The sequence below is a fragment of the Mchenga conophoros genome, linkage group LG1 (genome assembly GCF_057382185.1).
Source record: "Mchenga conophoros isolate Kocher_MC1m ecotype Shallow Benthic linkage group LG1, M_conophoros_male_GT1.1, whole genome shotgun sequence".
In the NCBI taxonomy this organism is placed as follows: domain Eukaryota; kingdom Metazoa; phylum Chordata; class Actinopteri; order Cichliformes; family Cichlidae; genus Mchenga; species Mchenga conophoros.
Genome location: NC_140526.1, coordinates 26,686,291 through 26,698,302, shown reverse-complemented (window position 1 = coordinate 26,698,302; position 12,012 = coordinate 26,686,291).

The window sequence follows — 12,012 nt, the reverse complement described above, 5'->3', positions numbered from 1 at the left end:
GGTTAGCCAAAACTGGGCAACGCAACAGAGAATCATCCCAGTCAGAGCAGCAAATTTACAACAAATCTGGCTGAAAAAGAGAAGAATATAGGTGTCGCAATGGCCCAGTCAAAGTCTAGACCTCAAGACAATTGAAATGCTGTGGTGGGACCTTAAGAGAGCTGTGCATAAACAAATGCCTTTAAACCTCAAGGAACTGAAGCATGGAACAAAACTCCTTCACAATATTCTTAGATATTGACAGTCATGCAGAAATTAACTACTTCAATTTTTTGCTTCTGAAGGTGGTTATACAAGCTGCCTATGTTTTTCACACAGACATATAGTCTTTCTGACTAATATATTTATTTTTCACATGACTGTAGAACAATACATTTAAGAAATATTGAAAAGCAGTAGGAACAGTAAAATATTTGGTTTGTGGATTAGACAGATCACAACATTTCAGTAATAAATTGGGCCATTTCTTATTTTTATTTTTCATAGAAACTGCTGCAATTGTACAATGGATTAAAAAATGCCATTTTCCAGTCAGTTACTCAGCATATTGCTTATTGTATTGACAATATATTATTAATCTACTGATCATGAACCATGCTTGTAATTTCACCTGCCCTCTTCTGATGTCATGTCACAGAAGAGTATGACATTTCCCACTCGTCCCACCTCCTCTTTAATAATTCGGTGACCAGTTTTAGAACACCATAACCTGTCCCTTGGTTGGCAGAGATATTTTTAGTCCAGCTCCTACTACTGCCTCATCTCTGTAGACATTGGTGTGTGCGGAAGGATGGGTTCATTCTCCTTGAAACATATGTTGTAAAAACACTTGTTCAAGCCCTACATAAGCCTCTTCTTGAAGACCAAAGACTTGAGCATGACCTATAAACACGTCAACTCTAATAATACACTTATTTACATGGGACTATAATTAGGGGTAAAGTAAAAGCTTGTTTACCTCATCTTACAGTTAGTACTTTTCTCAGCATTATCATCTTTTAGTTTATGGTTCATATTGATGCTGCTACTTAAAACACCTATGAAAGAGCAATGAAAAAATGTTGCTATAACACATCTGGGGACAAAAAAGAAAAGCCAAGCAAAATAAAGAAGAATGAAAGAAGACTGTACATGTTGTATGCCATACATTAGAGTTAGAGTGCTGCAGTGCTCATAAGAAGTTTCTCCTGCAGGAACCTTTATGTGTCAATGTATGGTTTAATGAGCAAAAATATTTATCATCATTAAGGCACATCTAAACGGAGTACAACATGCTCAGTGCACACCAGTGAACCATATATAACCATACATCTGTTTATGCATTTTCTTGGATCAATCAAAATCAACACCATAAATTTTAATTATCAAAATATGCTCCAGTCCCCTTCCAATGTGCAGATTTTATTTAATTAGCATGTGATGACGCCTCAGATGCCTCACAAAGATGTGATAATATGCCTTATCTTATACAATATCTTATACATAGAATTTGTTATTTGTAATCTGTACGGTCTAGTAAATTTCTTACTTGAATGTAAAAGGTTATTTTTATCAGTAAATAAGTGAGCAAATATATACAGTACATTTACAGCTTTGAAACCTTGTAAGTGCAGAAAATCAAATGTAGTTGTCAGTACAGTCCATTAATTACTTAAATTACTTTCAGTATGGTAACTGGTTACACGTTTCTTTATTTGGCTTGTAATCAGTCATGCAGAATAGGTTACGTGTACTAACACCAACTTTCCGAAATGTTGGTCATGTGCAACCAAATTGAGTTTTAGTACAATAATGAAACGCTGGAATTTTCCATTAAAGAATTTAATTTTACATTGACAACTCAGTGAATACCCAAAAAGGTATGAATGATTACTATTCAGATACTCAAAAAGTAGTCTTTTGAAAATGTATAACATTTTCAGAACTTCAATCTTAAAATCGGAATTGGATCCAACAAGATTTACTATAGAAGAAAAAGGGATAGAGAAATAAAGTGCTAGAGAAGGTAAGTCACTAACATTTACTGTGTAACATGCAGCAGGTGGCGAATGCTGGTGATGGGAGATTGGTTTGGATGAATGAGAAATGAAAAGGCAAGAAGTACACAGCGGAGAGGCAAGCAGCGAGAGCTGTAGTAAAAAGCAGTGAGGCTGTTTGACATTTGCATGAGTCAGACAGTATGATTACAAACCTGAAGCAAAAGAGAGATTTGGTTGCTGGCAAGTAAAACAATAAAGAAAATAAAGAACTAGAACAGAATTAAGAGACTTCTCATATATGCCACACACACACACACAAACTGTGCAATCTGATAATGATTGATTACAGAAACCAGGGTTTAAATAAAGCATGCCAGTCAGAAGATGAGGTGTGGGTGACTAGGCATTGCCAATTAGGAGCAAGCTAATTGGTTAATGCAATTTTAAGGAGCCAAGACACACCACACTCAGAGGCACACAGAGACAAACAGGGAAAGATATGAAAACATGAGAAATGGCAGGTAAACACAGGGAAAAGAGGAGTAACTGAACTGCTTAAAATTAAGTTCACTATACTCACAATATTTACAGTATATTGGGCTTATCATGTTTTGCTATAGCCGATTAACCATAATAATAATGCTAAGTGGCATCATGACAGTGATAATAATTTCAGAAAGTCAGATCACTTTTTTCAAGTCTATTAGCAGTTTTTGATGAATACTACATATAAAACAATAGTTTTTCTCACCAGATCAACAACTGCAAACATTGATAGGCCAAGAAAACAAAATGACGAATGAAAAAATGTAGCAGAAGCCAAAAGCATCACAGAACACCTAAAGCCACAAAGAAAATGTAGCAAGCGCATGCTGACAGTATGAATGCATGTGTCCATCAACATAATTGCCCCATCATAAAGGATGAGTAGATCTGACTCTAAACACAGTTTTACGTTCAATTAAATTACAACATAGAAATGTTTGGACAGTTTCAGGTTTACGGTTCAGTGGAGATAATAAGTCTTGGAAACAAGTAAAGGCAAAATAATAACATGCAAAAACATAACTCACTTCTGTAAGTACACCTGGAAATCATAAAAGCTCAAGAAGTAATCTAATCACCTTACAAAGATAAGCAGTTGTCTCTGCTGAGAATTTATATCTCTCATAACCTATAGATCGCCTCTGGAGAAAGGGTGTCTGAAAATTCTTGCCCTTTAGATAAATCTCACGGTTCACACGAAAAGCTCAAAGGGATTTATCTATAAGTGATGATGTCATTTTTCAAGAGAATTTATTGATTACAAAGTAGTGGTTTTAAATGTGCTTAACTGGACAGTGTGCATCATAAGTTATCTTGACAGTCCACGGCATTAAACTGGAAGTACAATTCTGACACACACAGACACACAGATCCCTGGATTAAACCCGAAGTAACCTCACAAAACCCCAAATCCTGCTTTTAGTACAGGCCTCTGGAGGCATGTCGTGAAACATGACAGAATGAAACTTCTAGTGTACGCTTACAGTTCTGATCGAAACCTTACAGATACTCATCATGGACATAGATGCAAAGTGAAATATTAGGCTTTTCCACCTCAAGTAGTTGTCAAATAAAATCATGCCAGGTTGTGATGGCCACCAAAAGCATCTGTCCAAGCTGCATTACTAACTAACATGTAACCAGTGTTCGGAAGGTTACTTTTAAAATGTGTTCGACTACAGATTACACAATACATGGCCCAAAATGTGTTTTTTAACATATTCCATTAAGTTACTCAATGAGAGTAACGTATTCTGAATACTTAATATATTGTCATGCTTTTTACAACTGCTGTGGGATTTATTACTATTACTGAAGGCTACTCGCCATACTAATACCAACTAGATTTTTAAATATTAATATAAAATGAGTAACAGTAGGTAGGGTGGACATTAGGTGAGGCTGCACTTTTTGCAGTGATCTCGTATGGAAAACTATTTCTCTATCAGTAATATGTTTTCTTTTTGTCTGCTTTCAGAACTGCATATGATTATTTGCAGCTAGCAGGTTGTTATGTCTACCAGTCTGTGGTTTATGAACTAACCTCGGCTAACGGCAGCTAACACTGTTAACTCGCTAGGGAGTAGCCTTCAGTAATAGTAATAAATCACACAGCAACACTACATCGAAGACACTGAAGTGGCACAAAGCCCAGGTAGCTACCACAACTAAAGCAAGGTAGTTGAAGTAGGCAAACTTTAGTTTTTTAAAAAGAACGTACTTCCAGATGTTTCTTTAGGGTTGGAGCTTTTTGACGCTGAGAGCAGCTTGGTTGCTAGCAAACAGAGTTTGCACTGCACGTTCATATTTCACCCATCCCTTTCTCTTTAAATGTAAAGTAAGAATGTATTCCTCCCTGTGCATTAGATCCTCTTATTGCGTGTTTTGTTTTGGTTGCCATTGGCGTGGAATTACCAAAGTGAGAGAGGGGATAGCCTAACATATGAAACAGGAAAAGACTGCTGTGTAATCTTTTTATTTCAACAAAGTAACTGTATTCTAATTATCACCTTTTTAAAGAGTAACAGAATACACTTGCTCATATTTTGTATTTTAAATACATAATGCTGGTACATGTATTCCCTTACTCCCCAACACTGCATGTATCCAAATACAAAGATGGATTTTTTATTTTATTTATATAGATGTATATCTATCTTTGACCCTCTGTTAAACCCTCTGATAAACTGTGTATTCATTCAACCCCAGAAAAGAAAGATTTACAGAGATATTTCCAGTTCTAAATAAAAATGCCAAAACATTAAACTGTTTTTTTGTTTTTTATTATTGTTGTGTTTTTTGTTTATCTTTTAAGTAGCCATACACATCAGTACTATTTCATCATATCGCCGCTTCTGGCCAGTAGTGTACAGTATGTGGGTGTGCGTGCATGTTTGTGTTGCTTTGGCTGCTTGTGGGCATGTGCTTGTGCCAACTGATGGACTAATGCCTAATGTAAGATGAGAAGGTAGCAGAATAACATCCAGAGGCATCCTCGTTCCCCAGTTGTTTTTCAACACTGTATTGCAAAACTAAATTGGCGTGTGCCCCTGCTCTGTGGCCTGAAGGGTGGCTGCAACCAAAAAAGGAGCCATTTATGATTTGACAGGCCTCAAGCATTGAGCCATATTGTGTCAAACACTCGGCAGACCTTTGGGAAAAACTATAGGATATAGTCAGCATATTCATTACATGTATCGATGCCTTTTTAAAGTTTGACAGCTGTTTAACCATGTTCATAGTTGTACTTCTCAACACTTAAAGCTACCGTATTCACGAGGAGTCACCTCCACGTGTTTGATTTGGCAGATGTCTACGCTGGATGCCCTTCCTGACACAAACCCAAAGGGATTTGGTGTCTCCTCCTGGGTTCAAACCAGGAATCTTTTGCTTGTTAGGCAAATATGTAAACCACTACACTATAGAGCCACTCTCAGCACTTAATGGTACTTAATAAAGTGATAATAAATCATCCCACCTATTTACCCCACATTGAGCCAGATGAGGTGAAACAATTTAGCTAATTTTGGCCTGATGAAAAGATAAGCCTCTTGGGGCACAAGTGAAGTCATCAAAACATCTGCTGTTAACCATTAAAAGCTCCCTGTGCCCTAGTGATGCCAGAGCTGTTTTAATCTGTTGTTCTCATTAGAGATGCAGGCATGCTTTCAGCAGCCAAGTTATTCACAACAGTTCCCGGGTAATATAATTGTTTGGTGTATACTCACATATTAAACATAAACAACAAAATATTATTTTAAAAGGTGCATCCCATTTATGTCATTCCCTCTCTCTATTTATTTGTTGTTTTTCTGGCATTTAATAGTCAGTTTCTGTCACAAATTGGTATTTCTTTGTGTAGTTATTTATCTAAATATGGAAAGAACAGATAGTAGGTTTGAAATTTAAGTATAGCATCTTTCTTTAATATTACTAGACCTACTAGGCATGCTGCAAATTGAGGGTTTAGGTTCAGCTGTATCGGATTTTGCCCTGATATTACATTGTCACCATGAGAATAAATAAAAAACCTATTAAGAGCATTGTTATACTCCATATATAAATGACTAAAATAGGGCGAGGGCTCAGCTCCATTAGCTTTGGAGATATTAACAACTGCTGCTTCATTATGACTCATGCACGGCCAGCCACTCTATTGTGCTAAAAGCTTCTGAAAAAACCCCAAAGATGGGCAAAGCAGATAGCATGGGAAACTGAATTGACTTTTGATTCGTATTGAAAATACATATCATTGCTTACAGCTTCTTTTTAGATGTATACTGGTAAAAGGTTACAGTTTCATAATATGATTTGTTTTGTATCATGGTGGCAGAGTCCTTCACTAAGTGCTACCTCACCTTTGCCACACTGGCATGCTAGACTTGGACTACAGCTGTAGCACTTATGTTCCAAAATAATAAAAAGTTGTATCACAATCAGCATCTGCTGAATTGAATAAAACAACCACACACAGCACACGTTTGGGGAACATTTAAATATCCTATATATCTCCCCTGCTCCTTGAGGTTTGCTAACACATCAGCTATGAATATTTAAGTGTGTAGCTCCTGAGTTTAAAAGCAATAGAATTAAAATGCAATAACAGTAGAAGAACAAATATGGCGCCATTGTTTTCTTTTTTGAATAGCATCTAACTTTTTACCTAGAGTGTGTGCACATTGTCTAATACAGTAGCATACCTAAAAGCTTTTAGCTGAAGCCCAAAACATACTGGTTGGTGATTTGCCTCAATTTTCTTGTGAACTGCCAGACTAGGTCAAGCGTTTTGCTTCTGATGCGGCCTCATAGCCTTGATGGTGGTGATAATAATCACATGGAACTAATAAAACATACACTTATGGAATAATAGTCCAGGCTTTTGAGTATCCCCTGAAAAAGTGAGCTGATTAATTTTTTAAATGCTAATCTTTGAAGAAGCAGCAGGAGTGCACTCGTCAGTAAAATGAGGGGCTGCCAGGAATCTGCAGCAGGATAATTAATTGTTGAGTCTTTACGGTGGGGATGCATCTACTGAGACCCATTGCAGATATGATACAGCTGTTAACTTTTGAGCCAATTCAATGTGGATTTTTAATTTTTTCTTTATATACCTTTCACACCCTCCACCCCTCTCTCTTTATATATCTTGTGTGAATAAGTGTGTGTATGTATGAGCTGGTGCATGGCTCTATGTGTCTAATTATGTCTACATATGTGCAGACTTGAATACATGTGATTAAACACCCCCTGAAGCCTTTGAGTTTGGGAGCCAGATGTTGCAGAGAATATATTTTTGACAAAAGGCAATGTGAAGCGCAACAGACATTTGAGGAAGTCTGTTGTAAATATTTATGAACTACAATTATTTTAAGCTCTTTCCTGTTTGATTGAAAGTTTAGGATGCCATAAATTTGTGATTGTTCTTTAAACTCTCTTTGTTGTTCTGACCTTTAGTGACCTTGGGAGCTGACCCATTCCTCTGTAGTTTAAACACTTCTGTAGCAAACATTTTATGTTTCATGTTAAATGCATCTGGCATTCATTGGCTATTTATTACAGATTAGGCTCTTATCTTGACTAGGATTAAATCTTTGCCTCATAATGACAGCAAATTTGACTGATACTCACAAAATCTTTTTTTTGTTGTTTATTTGGTAAAAAATAATTCATTTTTGTTGTTTCTTTTGTAGCATCTTGATTTTTAGTATGCATATTAAATCCACATTCACATCTAATAGCAAAATGTGACCTTTTCAGTGTTTCCTGTAATACTATCACACCCAGTGTTTGTTTGCAAAGAACAAAATCTTTCCATTTTTATTTTAGTAATTAACCCCAGCTGAGGCCTAAAGCTGCCCAAGTTAATGAAGTTGAGATTTCTGTGCAGGATTAATTAGAGCTCGAATGGGGAGGGGTGGGGGCTTGGGGGGGGGGGGGGAGATAAATAAACAATGTAATGAATAACGCAGAGCATGGTCTTTAATGCACAATTAAATTGGGATTGTCTTGGGATCTGGCAAAGCACACAGAAGTTACTCTCTTAAGCTTGCTCCATATATCATGCCTTCACTCTTAATGGTTAGAGGCAACCCAGGCAAACCCCAAGATATTTAAATTACTAAGAATAAATAGTTAGACAGGTTATATAATGTCTCATTACCACATACATAAATACACTAGATAATCTATTCACCATGGGTTTACAAAAACAAACAATCATGAAATCTACAACATTACATTGAACCATTTTGTTCAACCAGTAACAAAACTAGTAAAACATAGTTGGAGCTACAGGTATGATGGTGAACACTAAGCAATATCAAGCCAGTGTGTAAAGAGGTGCATCTAGAATGTGTGTCGGTGATGGTAAATAATAGGTTCAAGTCAACAGATGATTAAGATATATGCTAGATGCCAGAAACAAGAGAAACAGCTCATGTTGGTTTGTTCTTTGTTTGTTTGTTTTTTTATGTTTTTGTTAGTTTTAAGCTGATAGCAGCACATTTTACCATTTAAAGAAAGCTAATCACTACAACCGCCAACATTTCTGCTAGAATTCCCTGAAGAGGTCATTTTAAACCAGTCCTGCAATAACAGAAACGCCACATCTTTGTCGTTTTTCACAAAATTACAAAAGGTTGTTAATGTTTATAAAATTGTTCTAATTATGAGGAAGCTTCAACAAAATAAATACTTTAGATTCACTTTTAGGGGTTTTATTACCTTTACAAATGAATCCATCTGACCATCTACTCATCCACTCACTTATTTTCTACTCCTTATCCAATTTAAGGTTTTGGGTGAGGGGCAAAAGGCAAAGAATAGCCTGGACCCTTACAAGTCTCTCATAGGGTTACATTTTACAAATCACTTAACTTATTTACGGATCATAAAGGTAAAAGGTAACGATACAAGAAACAACACAATAACTAACACAGCTCAATAATTTTAATAGTTATGAAAGAGGAACATTATACAAAAGCTAAAAATGCATTTTGAGTCATTATGGTTATAATCATTGTGTTATGCTAAACATGTCTTGTTATTTTGCTGTGATATATGGAGTCTCAGTCTAGAATAAAGAAAATACTTTTTAAAAAGCACTCACTGTGAAACAGATTGGACAGGTCATTCCCTACATTTGTGGCCTCACAGTTGGCTACAACATCAAAAGAAACACATTTTAATAATTAATTTTTGTGAAAGTAGAACAGTGAAAGTTTATCATCTCATCTACATCTGCCTCCTCTTCACCAGACCTGCAGCCCCACCTCTCTCTCTCATCCACCATCTAAGCTGCTTCACCTCAATCTGCAGCTCCTCAAGCCTGAAACCTGTCCAATTCAGCAGCTCTGCTCCAGATTTCTCTCTTTATTTACTTCAATTAGTACTCCGCACTCTGGACTCTCTGCTTAGTTCAGTTACAGTTTCTCCATAACCTCCGCACATCTCCACATCTACTCATACATTGCCCCAATCTGACCACTCTGACATGACCCGATATCCTGTCAATATACAGTCTTACAAGTTCATGTTCTTTTTTTTTGCTAGCTCCAAATTAGACACTATGTCAAGGAGAAATAACCAGTTATGAAACAGCTTCAGCTAATCACCCTTTGTATGAGCTCTGGGCATTCCCTCCAGACTCTGAGCACTTAATATCATAGTTTGTTGACTGTTTTTTGTACTTCATCTGCTCTTACACAAGAAGCTTGGGCCAAGGAATTTAACATGAGACTGTCAGTGGAGTTTTGGGAGGAAGAGTTGTCCCTGATACACAAGTGCTCTATCAACTCGTGTTGCAGACTGATTCTTCCCATCAATATTTTCTAAGTGTGACAAATGCGGCTTAGCAGACGGGACAATTGGACATCTTTTTTGGTCCTGCCCAACCTTATGTCAATATTAGGCAAACATTTTTCAGTGGCATTGTTCAGGTAAAAATAGGTCTTTGGAGGACATTCCTAACAGCTACTTTGTGCAAAGCTGAGGTTTTAATATAACATTCAAATAATAAAGTCTATTTCAATGTAATTTCTGATTCTAATGAATGTCATCAACCTGAACACATTTTATGTTGAACACAAGATCAGCTGTAGTGATGCTGTGTGGGAAAAGAATCACTTAGAAGTAAATCGCAATGATTTCTGTGGTGTGCTCAAGTAGATTTGTTTTTTCTGTGATCTTAAGCACTGTGATCAGCGCTACTGCTTTTACTGAATTCAACAAGATAGAAACAGAGCTCATATATTGTTACATCAGGTATCATGGCTGATTTCTCAACCTAGACAGTATAAAGCTAATATAAATGTGGAATTCAGCAAATGAAGTATCAGCTTATATTTAAATTGATGACTTTTAGGTTTTTAAAATGGCCATGAGCACCACAGCTGCTCTGCACCAATCAAGCATAGTGCATCATTGCAAACTTCCCAATCTACACTTACAAGTGTAGACTGCTCCAAGCTTCTTTGTATTTTCATGCAAACTTCAAATAACAAAAAGCTTTTTATACTTCAGTTTTGCTAGATGATTCACAAAATCATAATTCAGGAACACATCATGTACAGATCCATTATCTGTTCAAAAAGCTCTAAAATGACTGCAAACATTATTTGTAAGGTTTAAATACCCAGTTTCTCATGTGTAATTGAGCAGTCCTCACTTCTTTTTTACATCTTTGTCCTTTTCTTAGTGAACTTGTAGCACATTGTTTTTTGCTCCTTGGGAAATACAGCAGCTGTACCTTTGTGACAAACTGCACACAGTTTGTGTGCTTTTGCATATTTGTTGAGCTGACAGAAATATTGCATTTGAAATCGCATGCCACTTGAAATTTGTACTTGTATTTTACATCAATGCATGTCTGTCAAATGTACATGTACATTTGACAGACATGCATTGATGTAAAATACTAACTCCCCTTAAATGTCCTAAACCTAAAGAACTACACATGTATGAAAAGATAAGGAAAAGAAAGTAAAGTAAATCTGAAAACTTGTTAGAAAAAATTATACTTAGAGTGACCAAAGGTAATGGCCAACCCATTACCCATATTAGCCTATCTTGCGCTTAGCCTTCAAATTGTGTCAAGAATTAAGTTGCAGTGAAAAGATTTCTTTTAAGCTGAGATTTATTACCACACCATATTTCCCTGAGCCACTTAAACAGTTGAGGAAAGAGTAAGACTTCTGCATGCAGTAAAACTCAGTGAAATACTTAAAGTCTGGCAGTCTGTGCGAGCTGAGGCACAGCAGACGGCCAAGACCATGCTGGGTAACATGCTCATTTGTCCATATTTTTTCTTCAGCTCCCATGGGACCTTCTCTCCTTCTGTTGCCTTATTCCTATATGTCTTAGGGGGTCTTTTCACAAGAGATCTCTATCAGAGAAAAATCTGTGTTCAACAGTTCACTTGGCAGCACTTCACTCAGCAATGGGGAGACAGAGAACCATTGTGAAGTTAAGAAGCCCATACAGTATGGTCAGCTCATCTAGCCTGCCTGTCAACAACACACTGCAGCTGATTTCTGTTATTAATCAATGCTAAATGGTACAAATCAGTGTACTTATATTTAAGTACACTGATGTATGTGTCACAGAACACTGGCTACACATATTTAATGTATTCTGTGTGATTTCCCAGTGCTAATCATGAACATAAATCACCTGTCATAAAATGAAGCACTGGTTTTGAAATGCTTCATCTATTTTTTAATTATCATTTATAGCTTCACACTCACAGTATCTTCTTATGTAAAGTTAAACATGCATTTATTTTCAACTATTAATGATTATCTGTGTGATGTCATAGCAAAACATTTAAACAAATCATTAAAATCATGAATTAGAAGTTGTTTTTGAATATGGCATAGAATATTTATGTTAGGAAATTGCAAATGACTTTATGACTCCAGTACGGTGGCCCTGAGAGGCCAAACGGACTGCAACTTAAGAAAACACCAGCAATAAGAAAAACGCTCCAAAA